The sequence below is a fragment of the Chelonia mydas genome, chromosome 2 (genome assembly GCF_015237465.2).
Source record: "Chelonia mydas isolate rCheMyd1 chromosome 2, rCheMyd1.pri.v2, whole genome shotgun sequence".
Taxonomy (NCBI): domain Eukaryota; kingdom Metazoa; phylum Chordata; order Testudines; family Cheloniidae; genus Chelonia; species Chelonia mydas.
In genome coordinates this window covers 66,482,434-66,500,001 of record NC_057850.1, presented here as the reverse complement: position 1 = coordinate 66,500,001, position 17,568 = coordinate 66,482,434, and the positions used below count along the sequence as shown (strand labels likewise).

The 17,568-nt window shown below is 43.9% G+C and overlaps 1 long non-coding RNA gene across 1 annotated transcript; it reads right to left on the bottom strand.

Annotated features, from left to right (window-relative positions):
* Positions 1–3,576: 3,576 nt before the first annotated feature.
* Positions 3,577–13,716, bottom strand: LOC119565592. The gene is made up of 2 exons (XR_005224331.2): positions 13,613–13,716; positions 3,577–4,032 (listed from the first exon to the last, which is right to left on the bottom strand). It is a non-coding gene; the product is annotated as an uncharacterized LOC119565592 (long non-coding RNA).
* Positions 13,717–17,568: the final 3,852 nt, after the last annotated feature.

Genomic DNA, 17,568 nt, shown 5'->3' with positions numbered 1-17,568 from the left:
TTTGAATAAATTACCCTTGTCACATCTTAGGACACTGCCATCTAGACCTCTGAGGGCTTGTCGCATTTTTGTGCCAGGACAACCAGCCGTTCTTATTCTGGTAAATAGCTTTTGTCCCCACTCAGCTTAAATGTGAAACAGTCATGGCTTGAGAGCAGGACAGGTCCCAATGGCTTAATTATCTTGTACCAGGTGCCATGACCTAGACAGCTGACATGTAGGGCAAAGGTGGTAATGAACTGCATGCTGAATTCTTGATATATAAGTACTTCAAATGAAACTCTCCTCAGAAAAGGTTAAATGCAGAAAGCCTTGCCCAGTGATGCCACAAGAGCTGACTACAGCAATCACACCTGGATAGGGGATTGTGTGGGTTACGCACTCTCTGGTCCAGATGTAGACTCAGAGAACCCATTTCCAGTGGACATTAGTTATCACTGAGCCTATATGTGGAGTTCCTTTTTACTGTAGAGCAGCTGGACCAGTGGAAGGGGGTATGTTCCTGGCAAACAAATAGTTAATTACAACTCAGGCTCACACAGATGCTCCTGGGAGGGGTCAAGAAAACAAGTGTTTCAAGAGCAGGAAGTTGGAGGTTTCCTGGGAGAAGGCCAAGAGCCTGGGTAAGAAACCTTGTACTGGGAAATAGTCTTTCAATTGTTTTTTTATTATGCAATTCTCCCTGAGAATGGGACCAACCTTGTTTTTATGCCGAATTGCAATTTACAAGGGATTAATGCCCCAAGCATTCACCACAAGTACAGCTAGTGAAGCCTCATGTAATGAACACTTTCCATGTGACTATGCCATGTGACTTATGGCACAGGGCTTTCCCCTATGAGTGTATGGGGGGCAGGCAGGATGCAGAAACAAATTGTATTGTGAGAGCAGGACACAGAGACCCAGCCTAGAAGGAGCTGCTTGCTGGCTAAAGCTGAACACAGTGGTGCCTGGGCTGGAGCAAAGCATCCAAGATGACTTTGTAATCTCAGCTGTGCCTGGTTTAGTGAAGTGAACTTTAGAAGTGACTATCAGTTTGATCACCATGGACCATGTAGTTTTTTAAGAGATACAGTTGAACCAAACAGTGTAGCCAGCTGGGAACTTGTGAACAGAAATAAGCTGCAATGAGGATATAAGGCCCTGGTGAAGAAACTCCAAGTGTCAGGAATGAGAAGGTGTAGCTCTGCCTGCTGAGTCTCCTGGCAGCCTGTGAGCACAGCTGAGCTGCAGCAGGGGCTCCTGATTGATGACACTGCCTGATTGGTAGAGGGAGTCCATAACTACTGTTCTCTCACTATTCAATCTGTACACCTGCAGCTGTGCTCTCCTGTGGGCCTGCCTTGCTCTAGTCCTGATCCTGGTTTGTTTGTAGCCTTGCTCCTGTTCTGCTCAGTCTGCTCCAGCTCTGATTCCAGAATCCAACTCTGACCCCTGGCTTTGGTTCCTGACTCTGGCTCTGGTTACTGGCTGCCTGGCTCTTGCTCCAGTCACTAGGCCTAACAGCCCATATCCTGGTTTGTGACACCAAGGACCAATGCTGACCACCCTACCAGTCAACTGGTTGGATGAAGAATGAAAACAACTAGCCTGCATGGGTCAAACAGATTATTTAAAATTCCTCGCTACTTTGTTTGTAATTCAGATGTTTATAGAGGAGAGTGCAGATTATTCTGCTAGAATGATACAACCTTTGAGGGGAAAGATTGGGGGCAGGAGCGTATTTGGACCACTTTAAAGTGGTTGCTTTTATTTTTGGAGGCTGCCATCTTGTACATCACTCTTAATTTGCAGCTATAAACTGATGCCAGTGTCATCTTCTAATAACTTAAACAAAACACTGGACACAATCCACACTGCTGGGGGTGGAGAGAGTGTGTGTGTGTCTCCTGCAGTTTTTTTGACAGGTTGCCTTTTGCTTTAGATCATTCGTGAAGTCATTTAATCTCCGTCAGCAGTGTTAGCTATTTGTGACTACAAAATAGCAAGAGGCAAAGTCAGCCTCACTACCAATTATATAACAAAGCTTATCACAGGAAAACAGTGTCATAGTTCAATGACAGTCATATATTCAGTAAAAAACAGCAGTGAGTGACTCACACAAGTAGATGTAAATAACACACAAATTACAGCAAACTATTCTTATTCACTCCTGGGAAGGAAAATACAGAATAGGGTGAAAGCTTTTAAAATATTAATATATTTAATGACCTGTTACAGAAATCTGATTATTCTACCTTGATGTCAGTGGACTTATATCAGGGATGATTCTGGCTCAATATGCATATTCTAGTAGCTAAAAAGAGTGCCCTGATTCTTTCACCCAAAGGCTCCAGACTTGCCACACTCTTGCAAATGCTGATACCAGGCATTAAATTATGCTGGATATAGCAGGTGATTACATGTCTCGTTTGGGTTTTCACATAAAACCTACGGCTGTTATGTTTAAGTGCTATGGCAGCTAATGCCCCATCTCCACCCTTTTCTGACTGGGGCAGATCCCTGGGTGTTCGTGTGCATTGTCCAATGTGAATAATTATTCCTGTGTCTGTGCGTGCTTGGAGCAGGAGTGGGGGAGAGAGGGGAGCTTTGGAGTGATGCCAATGAGGTGGAGATTTTACACATGATTCAGAAAAGAAATTATGCAACCAAATTTAGATGATTAACAAAGAAATGGAGCAAGTAGGACAAAACTGTTTTGAAGTGATAAATTAGCATTACGTGTTAAGCTGCTTGCACATCTGGGCTGATGAGTACAACGGGGTGGGTAGTGTACCATTATGCTCAGGAGAAGCCAATCACATGGCCTGATATATTCAATGTGTATATGTGGCTGATGGCCAACCAGTCTGTTTACCCATCAGTCCAAAGAATACTATAAACGTGACCAATGTCAACCAGTTGGCCACTCAGGAAGGACAGATGGGGAGCGCAAAGTGTAAAAACATTGCTCATGGAAATAAATGGACAGCTAGTTTGTTCACAGCCAGAAAATCACAACCTTGTGTGAGGCTACAGAAATATTGACTATGTGGAACCACATATGCTAGTCTCCTCAGCCAAATCAAAGGTCAATAGTAGGTGCTGATCTCCATTACTGCAGTGTAAATACAGAGTAACTCACTGGGCCTGATTTTTGAGTCTTACCAAACTGCACTTAATGCAGGACCGACAGAAGAAGTTGGAGGAGGGCAAAACTGGCTTTATACCTATAAGCCTGGGTACCTAGGGCCGCACTCATTAGAAATGCCAAGGTCAGGCAGGCTGCAAAAGGAAAAGCAGATACTCCCAAGGCTTGTGGATAACACTGATGTTAATCTCCGCAACCAGTCACAAACTGTGCTTCTGATTCCGCACACTGGTTATCAAGAAGCCAAAAAAAGAAATCACACAGTCCCCTTTATTACATTCTTGTTCTCTAGCACCCAATCAGTTCCTAGGTCCAGTAAAGTGAGAAGTTACTTAAAAAACTTTGCTTACGTATACAAAATGTTCTTCTGACCCCAAAGGGTCATCCATGTTACCAGATCAGTATAGGTTTGGATCTTACCCAAATACCAGGCTGCCAGCCAATTCTTTAGTGCCTACAACTAAAAGTTTATTATAAAGAAAGAACAAGAAGAGAGAAGTTAAATGGTAAAGCAATCACATATAAACAACGATTCGAAGTCCATGTATCAGGTTCTTAGCAATATTGGTGAATTTGTTGGCTTGAAGAAAGTCCCTCTGGAACACATCCACAGCTTGGATGGGTCATTCAGTCCTTTGTTCAGAGCTTCGTTTGTAGAAAGATTACTCCAGAAGTAAGAAGCAGGGCTGAAGACAAAATGGAGATGATGCAGTTGCCTTTTATATTCCTTTTGCTATGTGGCTTGTACTTCCTTTGCTCCAAACACAAGCTGTCCAGCACATGGCATGGAAAAACCTTAGAGTTCTGTCCAGATGCATGCCCCTACGTAACAGTAGGGTTCATTGTACAGTTGATGTCCCTTCATGGCCCATCAAGTAGGCCTAGTGCTGATGCCAATCTGTCTGGGGGTGTCACCCAGAAACACAGCATAAGTTTGGAAATAAAGATATACTGTATATATCTATAACTCATAATACAAAGGTAGTACAAACATATAAACAAGATCATCATATTTGGCAAATCATAACATTTCCATAGATATCTTACATGGCATACCTGGTCAGATTCCTTGCAATTTTACAATATTGGTATTCCTAATATTCTAAAGGTTTCAGAGTAACAGCCATGTTAGTCTGTATTCGCAAAAAGAAAAGGAATACTTGTGGCACCTTAGAGACTAACCAATTTATTTGAGCATAAGCTTTCGTGAGCTACAGCTCACTTCATTGGATGCATCTGATGAAGTGAGCTGTAGCTCACGAAAGCTTATGCTCAAATAAATTGGTTAGTCTCTAAGGTGCCACAAGTACTCCTTTTCTTTTTGCTAATATTCTAAAGTGTCCCCCAGATTCCATACAGGATCACAACATCATCCTGGCAGCTTCTAGTTTTTTGGGGGTTGGTTCAGCCCATGCATTAAGTTCCAGCACCCAATGATGGCTCTGCCTGGGGCTATTCCAGGAGTTGGAAATACTGGAATAGAGTGGATGCGGCTGGAGCACCTTTGTAAGCCCTATGACCACAGGGAAAGGAAAGCTGAGAGGATGGGTGGTACAGAACTGTTCTACTCTACCTACAGATTACTCTTGGGGAAAGGGGGACTCCCACGTAGCTGTTCAAGCTGACTTCCTGGCTGCTTTGCATTGCTGGTAAATTACTCTAAACTTTCATCGGTGCAGTGGAGATCAGAATCCATCTACAGAAACTGACAGGGCCAGGTTCGGAGCTTCTTGTGTCCTAAGCAGGATTTATTGTTCTCTCATCTGTGCCCAGAGGAGATGGGAGAAGCCTGAGAGCCCTTACAAGCATCTTAATGGGACATCAAGTCAGTGTCATGTGCTCATAAAGGCAGATTCTGGACAGTTTATAGATTATAATTACTTGGAACAAGAACAAGTTTCACATTTTTACTTCAAACAGGAAACAGTCTGGATAGTCTCTTCATTTTACTTGCTTCACTCCATACCTCTTAGCTAGCCCTGACCTAACCTTGACTGCTTTTCCTAGTCGAGGCACACTCATGTGGGGTTAGGTTTTCCCTCCCTAATCTAAATTTACTTTAAATGTGTGTGTGACATGAGTATGTTGCATGTAGACACTCACCTTGCTATGCTCATGTTTAATTCCCAAGAGTACCTAAGATTTATGTATGCGGTAAGGAGAAAATAGATTCATTAGTGTCAGACCAGACTACTGACTGATATCAGAAGAGACCTGTAGTCTCTCTCAGGTCAGAGTGAAACTATCAAATATGCTTACTTTGTATTTGTATTGATGTAACATCTAGAATCTCCCATCAGAATTAGTGGTCCATGCTCCCATGTGTACAAACATCGCCCCTGCCCTGATGGGTTCTAGGGTTGCCAATTCTGGTTGGACAAATTCCTGGAGGTTTAATCTCATGACATAATATTTAATGGAATATTAATCTTTAATTCCTGGAGACTCGGCAACCCTAATTAGCCTAAAATAGCAGCATGAATCACATTCAAGGCTAACATGCAACTCAGAGGGTAAACCTGTGTATACCATTCAAGACAACTGGTGATCTGTTCTTTGTGTGATATCTTAATCCAGCAACATAAAAAGTTCTGATTTAGTTGTGGATGGTAGAATGAGCTAATTAGAATATCATCATCATAGAGTTGCAGCCCGTCTCACCAGATCTGGGTTTGGTTTATAGTGTTTTGACCAGTGATTCATATTATGGCGAGCAGATGCCTGTTGTGCAATGAAGAATCACCTATGGGGAGTTTGTCATGTTTTTTAATGCCTTCTGTAACGGAGCTCTTTAAATGACGCTTGGGTGCGGAAATTTGTCAGGGTTCTGGATTAGTGGAAAGGTTTTATGTACAGATTAGTGCAGTGAAGGAGCTCAGTCTTCTAGTGGGTGGTTTTTGTTTTTATTAAAATTTGGTTTGGATCAGATAGTGTAAATAATTGGTATTCTGAGTTTACTTCTGCAGCTTGAGATCCATTCAGTTGCCTGTATAAGCAGTTGGGGCTTGTTACCACATGCGTAAACCTTTTAGGTCTCTTCCCTAAATAGTTTATAGTGTCCCAATTTTTAATTCATTGCATCCCATAGAGATCCATTTCTATCTTGTCTCTTCTGCTACTTATTGTTGACAATAGTCTTGGTGATTCGTTTACTATTTTATCTTCCATCCATTAACATATTTTTACACTATTTTTCTGTGTATTTGAAATAACACTTTCATTTCAGTGAAGAAGTGGTTACCAGCCATTGTGCCAATTCAGCCTCTTGTGAGGTGGTGCTGAGCTTACTCTAACCTGCTTTAACGAGAAGCTCCTGTGCTGGGCCCTCATGCAATAATAATCCATTTTCTAGTCAGATGTGAATGCATTACACAATGCATCTTAGCCTACTCCAAATCCCAGTAGGGTAAGTATGAGAGACTTCAGCTAATTGTCAGACTGGTGCTAAGCAATCTAAAATGTACTATAGTTAGCACTTAAGTAAATGGAATGGAAATGGTGAGCCCTGGGCTAGCATGTCTGAACTCTTAACTGAAAAAGCACAAGATCAAATCCGCGCAGACACACCCCTGGAACCCCAACCTGGGATATTCTATCTACTACCCAAGATCCATAAACCTGGAAATCCTGGGCGGCCCATCATCTCAGGCATTGGCACCCTGACAGCAGGATTGTCTGGCTATGTAGACTCCCTCCTCAGGCCCTACACTACCAGCACTCCCAGCTACCTTCGAGACACCACTGACTTCCTGAGGAAACTACAGTCCATCGGTGATCTTCCTGATAACACCATCCTGGCCACTATGGATGTAGAAGCCCTCTACACCAACATTCCACACAAAGATGGACTACAAGCCATCAAGAACACTATCCCCGATAATGTCACGGCTAACCTGGTGGCTGAACTTTGTGACTTTGTCCTTACCCATAACTATTTTACATTTGGGGACAATGTATACCTTCAGATCAGCGGCACTGCTATGGGTACCCGCATGGCCCCACAGTATGCCAACATTTTTATGGCTGACTTAGAACAACGCTTCCTCAGCTCTCGTCCCCTAACGCCCCTACTCTACTTGCGCTATATTGATGACATCTTCATCATCTGGACCCATGGAAAAGAAGCCCTTGAGGAATTCCACCATGATTTCAACAATTTCCATCCCACCATCAACCTCAGCCTGGGTCCAGTCCACACAAGAGATCCACTTCCTAGACACTACAGTGCTAATAAACAATGGTCACATAAACACCAACCTATACCGGAAACCTACTGACCGCTATTCCTACCTACATGCCTCCAGCTTTCACCCTGACCACACCACACGATCCATCGTCTACAGCCAAGCTCTGCGATACAACCGCATTTGCTCCAACCCCTCAGACAGAGACAAACACCTACAAGATCTCTATCAAGCATTCTTACAACTACAATACCCACCTGCGGAAGTGAAGAAACAGATTGATAAAGCCAGAAGAGTTCCCCGAAGTCACCTACTACAGGACAGGCCTAACAAAGAAAATAACAGAACACTACTAGCTGTCACCTTCAGCCCCCAACTAAAACCCCTCCAACGCATTATTAAGGATCTACAACCTATCCTGAAGGATGACCCAACACTCTCACAAATCTTGGGAGACAGGCCAGTCCTTGCTTACAGACAGCCCCCCAACCTGAAGCGAATACTCACCAGCAACCACATACCACACAACAGAACCACTAACCCAGGAACCTATCCTTGCAACAGAGCCCGTTGCCAACTGTGCCCACATATCTATTCAGGGGACACCATCACAGGGCCTAACAACATCAGCCACACTATCAGAGGCTCATTCACCTGCACATCCACCAATGTGATATATGCCATCATGTGCCAGCAATGCCCCTCTGCCATGTACATTGGGCAAACTGGACAGTCTCTACGTAAAAGAATAAATGGACACAAATCAGATGTCAAGAATTATAACATTCATAAACCAGTCGGAGAACACTTCAATCTCTCTGGTCACGCAATCACAGATATGAAGGTCGCTATCTTACAGCAAAAAAACTTCAAATCCAGACTCCAGCGACAAACTGCTGAATTGGAATTCATTTGCAAATTGGATACTATTAATTTAGGCTTAAATAGAGACTGGGAGTGGCTAAGTCATTATGCAAGGTAGCCTATTTCCCCTTGTTTTTTCCTACCCCCCCCCCCAGACGTTCTGGTTATACTTGGATTTATGCTGGAAATGGCCCACCTTGATTATCATGCACATTGTAAGGAGAGTGGTCAGTTTGGATGAGCTATTGCCAGCAGGAGAGTGAGTTTGTGTGGGGGGTGGGGGGGGTGAGAAAACCTGGATTTGTGCTGGAAATGGCCCAACTTGATGATCACTTTAGATAAGCTATTACCAGCAGGAGAGTGGGGTGGGAGGAGGTATTGTTTCATGGTCTCTGTGTATATAATGTCTTCTGCAGTTTCCACAGTATGCATCCGATGAAGTGAGCTGTAGCTCACGAAAGCTCATGCTCAAATAAATTGGTTAGTCTCTAAGGTGCCACAAGTACTCCTTTTCTTTTTGCGAATAGAGACTAACACGGCTGTTACTCTGAAACCTTTTAACTGATACAGTTGCTTGAAAAGACTGTATTTGGCAAACATAAGAGTAGGCAAGATACAGTGTGAGATGGCTGGGGAAACATTGTACTAGTCAACACACATTTGGGTATAAACACCAAGGATGGAGAGGATTTATTCAGTGTGCAGTGTAGTAGTAGAAGAATGGAACTAGGAAAATAAAAATATATCTGACCAGCAGGAAAAATGTATTGTATTGTGCTGGGGAATGGCTTCCAAAGAGAAGATGTCCTATCACTTGGGGAATCCAAAAAATAGACTAAACCAAGCACTAGCAAATATTTTGTAGGGAACATTCCTGCTTTGGTCCTGGAGAGATGGATTGTGTGGTGTGTTTTGTTTTAAACAGTCTCCAGGGGAGGCTGTATGTGCATTTTATTACCATCTCCTATATGTGCATAGGGGATACATTTCTATAGGGCCTCTAAATTATGATGTAGTCCTGCCCTATTTAATTAGATTGGGGTAATGCACTTTGTACAGGGCTATACCTTGAGACTGTTCACAAGCTGAAGCTAATGCAGAATGATGCAGCCTCCTCTTCAGTAGAGTTCCATTTGCAGAGCATGTTAGACCAGTGCTCCTTGACCAGCACTGCTTTCCAGTAAGCTTCCTATAGAATTCAAGGGCTTGGTTTTGACGTCCAAAGTCATAAATGATTGTGATGTGATATCCTGCCAGATTGCCTGTCTCCCAATGATATACTGAACAGAGCTGGAGGTCCCTCAGTAAATAGGAGGGAGCTGCTGGCAAGATATTCTCTGCAAGGTGTCCTCAAGTTTCGAACTTGCTCCCCACCCTTGGTTTGCTAGAGCCCAGGTTAGTTAAGCTTTGCAGTGTGCCCGGAAGGTTATCTCTGCTGAGAAGGGTGTGGCTAGAGCTAGATATACTTAGGGGCTTTTGTTTATGTGGTGTGTTAATTTATGGGACAGGCACCCAAAGCACTAGGTGGATGCTTATTTTTTAAAAATGTGAAGTAATAGTAAATAATACGTAACCGCTATGGCATTCTGGGAAGCCCAGAAGAAGAGCTCTGTGTAAGCTCAAAACTTGTCTCTCTCACCAACAGAAGTTGGTCCAATAAAAGATATTACCTCACCCACCCAGTCTCTCTAAGGATAAGCTCAACACTTCTTCCCATGTTTGGCTGTTCTTAGGAATCCTCCCTCAGGGCTGCTCAACCCACACCTTAGATCCCCTGAGCCCAGCAAATTGCTCCCATCCCTCACTTATAAGCAGGTGGCACATGCCTCAGTGAGTCAACAGAAGCCTTTTAACTCTCTTCCAGCAGGAGCCACACTTGTTACCCAAGTTATATTTCCCGAAAACACTACCAGGCGGTTACCCAGCTACAATTTCAGTTGTTATCCGTATCGATCTAATGAACAATATGATGCGGGGGGAGGGGAAAAGATTTAATTAAAATGTTTCTGTATCACTGAGGAGGATTTCTTTCACTATTATATATAGCTCAGTGTTTTGCAATTGTACTTTGAAAGTTTTGAGTGGAAACAGTACGTGCTGTTTTTCCTAGCAGTGAGTCAATAGGCAATGCCTGCTGGTTTTATTACTCTGTGGAGTAAGGAGCGCTGAATTTTGCCCTGCTGTGAAACACTCCATATCTTCTGACCGGCAGCAATAATCCCTTGCTGGGTTGCTGTATCATTTGTAAGTGCTTGTGCCCATTGTGATTTCTGAAAAACAGGCTAATGGGGAATCATCAAACTTTTCATGTACGCAAAACAAACCTATAGTCTGGGTATGAGACGTTTCAGCCCATGAGATAAATTGTCTGGAAAGGGCCTGAAAAGAGGAAGACTGACTGAGTCTTAACTGTAGTACTGTTACATTGCAGAGTACTTTTTGTATAAGAATGCCTTTTTTTAAAAAAAACCCCAATATCGTATGAGAGTGGCAGCAAGATCTAGTGCCCAGGGCACTGGACGAGCAGTCAGGAGAATGGGTTTCTAGTCTTGGTTCTGCCACTGACCTGCATGTGACCTTAGACAAGTCACTTCACCTCTCTGTGCACCTCTTTGTCCTCCCGCCTTTTGTCTATTTAGACTGTAATCTCATTGTCTCATATTGTTTTGTCCAATGCCTAGCATAATGATCAGGGTTAGGGTTTATTATAATACAACTAATTAACATGCTATAACACACAAAATTACGTTGACCACAATGACAAATGTTAACATAGTGATTGCTATGTAAGATGTCTCCGATAATTTGATTATTTTAAGAGTAAGTCATCATTTGTGTATGCCCAAGTCCATAGGAGGGGTGATATCAGTAATACAAGGGCATAGCCAGGGAAAAAATAGACTATGTTCAAATTGTAACTAAAAATTACAGGGGAAGTGGGCAGCACCTTGTCAGCAAATATGCTAGCATGGAAGATATGTATGTGGATTCAGTGGATAGCAGCTCCTGCATATTGGTTATGCAGAGGCAGCAGCCACTATTCCGGCTCACAGGATGGATTAGCAGCCATACAGGAGTTACAGTGAAACCCCATAGCCCTCCACACAGATTAAGGGAGTAGATTCTGAGCCATTAGTTTCTTAGCCAAAGTTCATTTACAAGTGCTTCATGCTTGTTATTAGGGTTGTGAAACTCACTCTGGAAGAAGAGGACAGGAGTAACTGATGACTATTTCAGCAAAGTTTCCCCTCTATTCCATCTCCTCATCAAAATCTTTGTTGCCCTGATATAATGCTTTCAGCACCTGAGGTGAATGGTGAATGCATGTTATATCATTTAAATGAAAGAAGTAATGGGCCAGCTCCTTCATTCCTTGCTCACTTAAAACTCCCATTAACTTCAATGAAAGTTTTGGGTGTATGAGAAATGCTGGCTCAGTTTACGCAGATGTTAGCCACAGTGATATTCAAGGATATGCATTGAGCACTATATCTGAGGGGAGGATAAAGATCCCTGTGACAGAAACCCAAAAATTAATTACTGCCAGCTGTATTTCTGGTTACTTTCTCCAGTGTCAAATGCTACTATTCTGAAGAAATTCTGCCACCAGTAATAATATGCAGCATTGAGTGCTAAAATAATTCAGCCTGTCCAGCAGATATTATTCATAGTTTATTGACTTGTGCAGGAAAGCCATGGATGCTAGTTTTCCATGCAGTGATGGGCAGGCTTTATGGCAGGTTGGAAAAGAAACCATGTGACTTCCCATCCTCATGTGTTCTGCAGCCCCCTATGCTTGGTCAGTCAGTCACCTAAGACTGAGTTGAGTGAGTTTATGAAAGGAGGTGGCATGACAGCCCTGAAAACTGATCTACACTTAAAGCATGGATTGGGCAGTGTAAGCTTCATACGTGCCTGAACTATGGTTTGCATAGGAAACACTAGTAGGGAATGAAGTCCATTCTAGGTCCATTCAATCCTTGTCATCTCTGTCAAGAAGGGTGGCAGTTGTAGTGATGGTTTTATGATATGGACCTTTGTATTGAACTACACTGAGATCATCAGTTGCTTCCATATATGCCACTAAACAGCCAGGAAACTGCAACTACTTCTGGTTGCTATTGACCCGAGCAGGATTTGAACTGGTGACCCACAGGTAAAAGAGACATGCTCCCATTAGTAACCCAGAACACTTCCAGCCTGCTCTACTCACAGGAATTACTCCTCCCTGAACAATAACTTACAAGTACATAATGCCTTTCATTCAAAAGGTCCTCAAGTGTTTTACTGTTTGTGCACGATCAACACTACTGTGGGGAAGGGGTGCAACTAACTAGCGCACACCATCCTGCCCAACACTAGGAAAAAGACTTTGGCTAAACATACTGGGGCACCGATCCTACCCTCACAAATAGAGCTGGTCAGCATGTGGGTAGTTATACAGACAAATTTGACTTTGCAGCAAAAAATTGTGGCTGACAACCAGCCAGTTTTTCAGAAATGGTTCTGAAATTTTCAAAAATTTAGAAATGCTGCTGTGGCGCCTCATGGAAGTTGTAGTTTGGGTGTCTCATGTGCCATGATGAACCAAGGTCTCCCCTCTTGCCGAGCTGCTTTGGTTCATCATGGGAGTGAGATGAGCACAATGCACCATGGGAGATGTAATCCAGCTGGGGAGCCCAGCCCACAGAGAAGAATGGGGGTGTGAGGCATCCCAATCACGTGTGTGTAGCATTTCCCCAACAGCAGCCAGTTGGGAGGGGAGCGAATAACAGGGGGATGCAGAAAAAGGTGGAGGAAGGAGGGAGGGAGAGAAGAAACAGAATCCCAGTCTTCCTACAGTCATGTGCAATCTCCCTCAAACCTCTGGCTAGCACTCTTCAGCTTTGTTGCTGACTACGAGGTGCCCTTCCATTAGTTTCCCTCTGAATGCAACTGCAAAGGAGTTTAGAGGTGCTTACAGGTCTATTAATGTGGGTATTACTCACTGCTGTATTCATTTTCTTCTTTAAAAAATAAAGTCTCTCTATTAAAACAAAAACCAGGCTAACCCTTTAGTACAGGGGTGGGCAAACTTTTTGGCCTGAGGGCCACGTCGGGGTTCTGAAACTGTGTGGAGGGCCGAATAGGGAAGGCTGTGCCTCCCTAAACAGCCTGGCCCCCACCCCCTCTCACTTCCTGCCCCCTGACTGCCCCCCCTCAGAACCCCCGACCCATCCAACCCCCCCCTGCTCATTGGCCCCGACCACTCCCTGCCCCCTATTGAACCCCCCCTGCTCCCTGTCCCCTGAGTGCCCGACCCCTATCCACACCCCTGCCCCCTAACAGGCCCCTGGGGACTCCCATGCCTTTCCAACCACCCCCTGTCCCCTGACTGCCCCCCGAACCCCTCTAACCCTTATCCAACCCCCCCCCCCACTCCCTGCCCCCTTACCATGCTGCTCAGAACACCAGAACTGGCAGGCACGCCGCCACGCAGTCTAGAGCACTGGGGCAGGCTGGCAGCTCTCGCAGCTGCGCTGCCTGGCAGGAGCTCGCAGCCCCGCTGCCCAGAGCGCTGGCAGCACAGCGAGCTGAGGCTGCGAGGGGAGGGGGGACAGCAGGGGAGGGGATGGGGCTAGCCTCTGTGGCTCGGAACTCAAGGGCCGAGCCCGACAGTCCCGCAGGCCGGATGTGGCCCGCAGGTCGTAGTTTGCCCTCCTCTGCTTTAGTAAGTTACAGATAAAGAGTACATAATTTGCCAATGTTCTTTTTCCCAATCTGGACATCATAGTTTGCTTTCAGAGGATGCATGTAACTGGGGCTTTGGAAGACACAGATGTATGTCATGATATTATTCTGGGTTATCATAAAGAAAGTTGTTCAAGGCATAACCAATTCCCGTACTCTTTCCTCATACTGCACTAGCTCTAGGACTTCTCCAGTTAGTGAAGTTTTGTATTTTAAAACTTGAATATTTCATATTTTCAGGAAGAAATTTTAAAAGGAAACACACACAATAGTTTCCGATCATCAGGTTTTTTGGGTGAGTCATGCGCCTGCCTAGCTAGATAAATGCACAGGACATCCTGTAGCTGTTGTACAGTTTTTCTTTAACTTCTAACACTTAAAAAAAAAAAAAAAAAAAAACCACACACACAACACAAATAGTGAATCAAGGCAGAGATAAGGGCAATGGAATTACACTACCCGCACCAGGATTGTGCACACTTCTCCACTTGAATCTCCTCCCGAGAGGAGGAGGTCAGTCAACCCTGTGTTGTGGCTGTACCACCCCGGTCCCTGCACCCATGCAGCGCATTCCAGGAATCTGCATGTGTGTCGTGTGGGGACTAGGGTGACCAGACAGCAAGTGTGAAGAATCAGGACCGGGGCAGGTAATAGGAGCCTATATAAGAAAAAGACCCAAAAATCGGGACTGTCCCTATAAAATCGGGACATCTGGTCACCCTAGTGGGGACAGGGACATTTATATGTGGTGTCTCCCTGGGAAGCAACAGAGAATCCAAAGACAAATGCAGCCGGAGGGAGATGAGAGAAGCTGTGTTCACTTTTCTGTTCCCTCCCCCTGCTGCTGAACTGTGGAAGAGATTTCAGAGACAACCAAAGGGAAGGGACTCGGCAGCTGTAATTCTTTCCTGGAGTTCTGCGGGCAAGGAACTAATAAGAGGTCACAGGGCCCCTGAGGACATGTGGAAGTATAAGATGTCTCTGCCAGTGGTTCAGTCCCCTGGCAGATCTTGTCAAGTGAGGTGGGGGGAATCCATGGATTTATAGAATCATAGAAATGTAGGACTTGAAAGAGACCTCTCAAGGTCCCTTTAGAGGCTAAGCTCCTTGTTTGTTCTGTATAAGGAAGAGAGAGTCCCTATCCCTGTAGGAGATTCTGCAGGAGATTCTGTGAAGGGGATGTCAGAGTTTTCCATCTACCTAGGCCTTTCTCTTGATGCTGATATAGGGATAAAGCCAACCAGACCACCAGTAAAAATGAATGAAACAAGATATTGTCTCATGCACTCAATGGAGGAGGGGGGAAGGGCAAACTCTAAGAATTTCATCCACATACCTGGTTTATGTAGACATAACAGAGGAAGGAGAAAATATCAAAACACCCTGATAAGATGGCATATGATGATCTAGTCAGAGATTTTTGTAATAGATTTGAGGCACAAGTAGCTTTCATTTATGTATAACACAATGTCAAAAAATTAGAAAATCTGTCTCATAAATAAAATGGTGACTTAAGAGGGGCAGTTACAGACGAGAGTCTAACTATAAAGACTTTTCCTCCATGCCATCTACTTGTATCACTGCTGTGAATGTTACTGTCAAAGAACACCTGGAATCTGTCATCTTAATATGCAGTTTAAATGCCTCCTCTCTCAAGTGGTGGTGTGCCCACCTTTGGGTTACAGGAAAGAGTATCCATAGGTGGGAATGATTGTTTCCCAGTACGTTCAGGGAGAGATGTTGTGTGTAACATGTGTTCTTGTCTGTTGGGCTTTATTGATAAGTGGCTGTTTTATCTTGAATCTTGGGCGGAGGAGAGGGCAGGATTCATCCAAAAATACCATCATATCAATAGCTGTTGATTTGTTAACAGTTTGCCAAGCCACCGCTTGTCTCTGCCATGATGCCTACAAGTCACTCATGGGCTCTGGTTAGACCGCTTGTAAGCCAGTGGTCTGAGTGAGCTCTCTCTTGCCATCTATTGAATTGTCATATTCCTAGACCAGGAGTTCTCTGGGGCAGGGATTCTTTGTTTTTACTGTTTGTACAGTGTCTAGTACAATGGGGCCCTGACTGAGACCTCAAGGTTCTACCGCAGTAATAAAAGATATGTGGAAAAGGAGTTTTAAACAGATTATCTTGAGTGAGTGATACTGGTTTCCTAACTTCTCACTAACAAGAGAGGATCCACTGAGGAATTTCCTTCTGGCCATACTACAGCCTCCCTCAGAGACTTTGCCCCTCTCTGCTTTTCTTCTTATTCCCTTTGTTCATCTACCACCAACCTCCATCCAGTCCCCTCATACTGTTGGGTCACAGTCTTCTATCTGGGACAGCCTTGTATCAGCTTCATTGTCTCTGCCTCTCTTCAAATCTCATCTTAAAATTTACCTTTCTATTCCCTCTTAATTTTTCCGCACACTATTGTTAACCCTCTGTGTTTGTTCTGTAAAGTCTTGTGAAAGACACTAAAGGAAAAACTTGTACCATATTTCAGATGGTATTTTTTCATAAGATTACTTATGCAGCTGACTGTAAATGTTTTATTGGTTACTGTAATAGCACTTTTATAATGCTTTCATCATTTAATAGGTCTAATCACACAAATCATTAATTCTCTTTATACATCAGAGATCACCTAACAAAACTAGTTTAGGAATGTGTTTATGAACAAAAGATTCAGATTGTATGCAGTGATGACCTGACAGTAATCTAATTGGTTCGCAAAAAATAAGCATGTTTCCTTGTTCCTTAAGTAAAAAAGCTTTTAAAAGTTGTCATGCATGTCACACACAATGCAGTTTTTTTTGTTGTTTTTTTTTTAAAAAGCGTATGCTGTGATGGGCTTCTCACAGCTGTTACATTTCTTCTAGAAAGACACCATTCTTCAGTGCACCTAGAATATACAGAAGCACATCATGCATGCAATATGCACAGAACTTCAGGTGTTTATTCCTTCATAATTTTATGGATTGTTTTCGTGTAACATATATGCTAATATATACATTGCTAGGGCTACTGCTTAGTCCAGTTCAGTATTCACAAACAGTTATTACCACCTGATGGTTGGTTGGCTTATGTGAAATAAGCTGTCACTGCTCAGATCCCAGATGTCAATGCAAACCACCATCACGACTGGCAGCTTTGTTAACAGTCTAAGCAGAGAGGCCAACAGCATAGAGACTGAACTGTACTCTTGTACCGAGAGATGGCCCCAACATGAGGCATCTCAGTGGAGAAGCTTGGAGCTTCACTCTCCAGGGCTGTTAATCCAACATCATTCATAAGTAGGTATTCAGATTTGGCTTCCATTTTGTGGAATTCTTCCAGATGCTGTTCGCTTCTGCAGAGTGTCCGGTCAAGCTCAACTAGTCCCTGACCAAACCTGTTAGCGTTGGTGTAGGAGTGCACCAGGCCCCCTGTCTGGAGAACTCTATGCTATCATCGTTGAGCCCTTTATCCATTTCCTTTGCAAGAGGATGGTGGGATTGGTGCTCTGAAAAGCAGACTTGCAGGTGGCCCTGTAAGCGTGTAGGCCAATGACATGATCCCTGTGGCCCAGAAACAGGGAGACTGGGATCAGGTGGAGGCTTGCAATGTATTTACAGGGCTCCTCCACCAAACCTCTGAGCTGTCTATCTTTATTCCAGACCCTGAAAG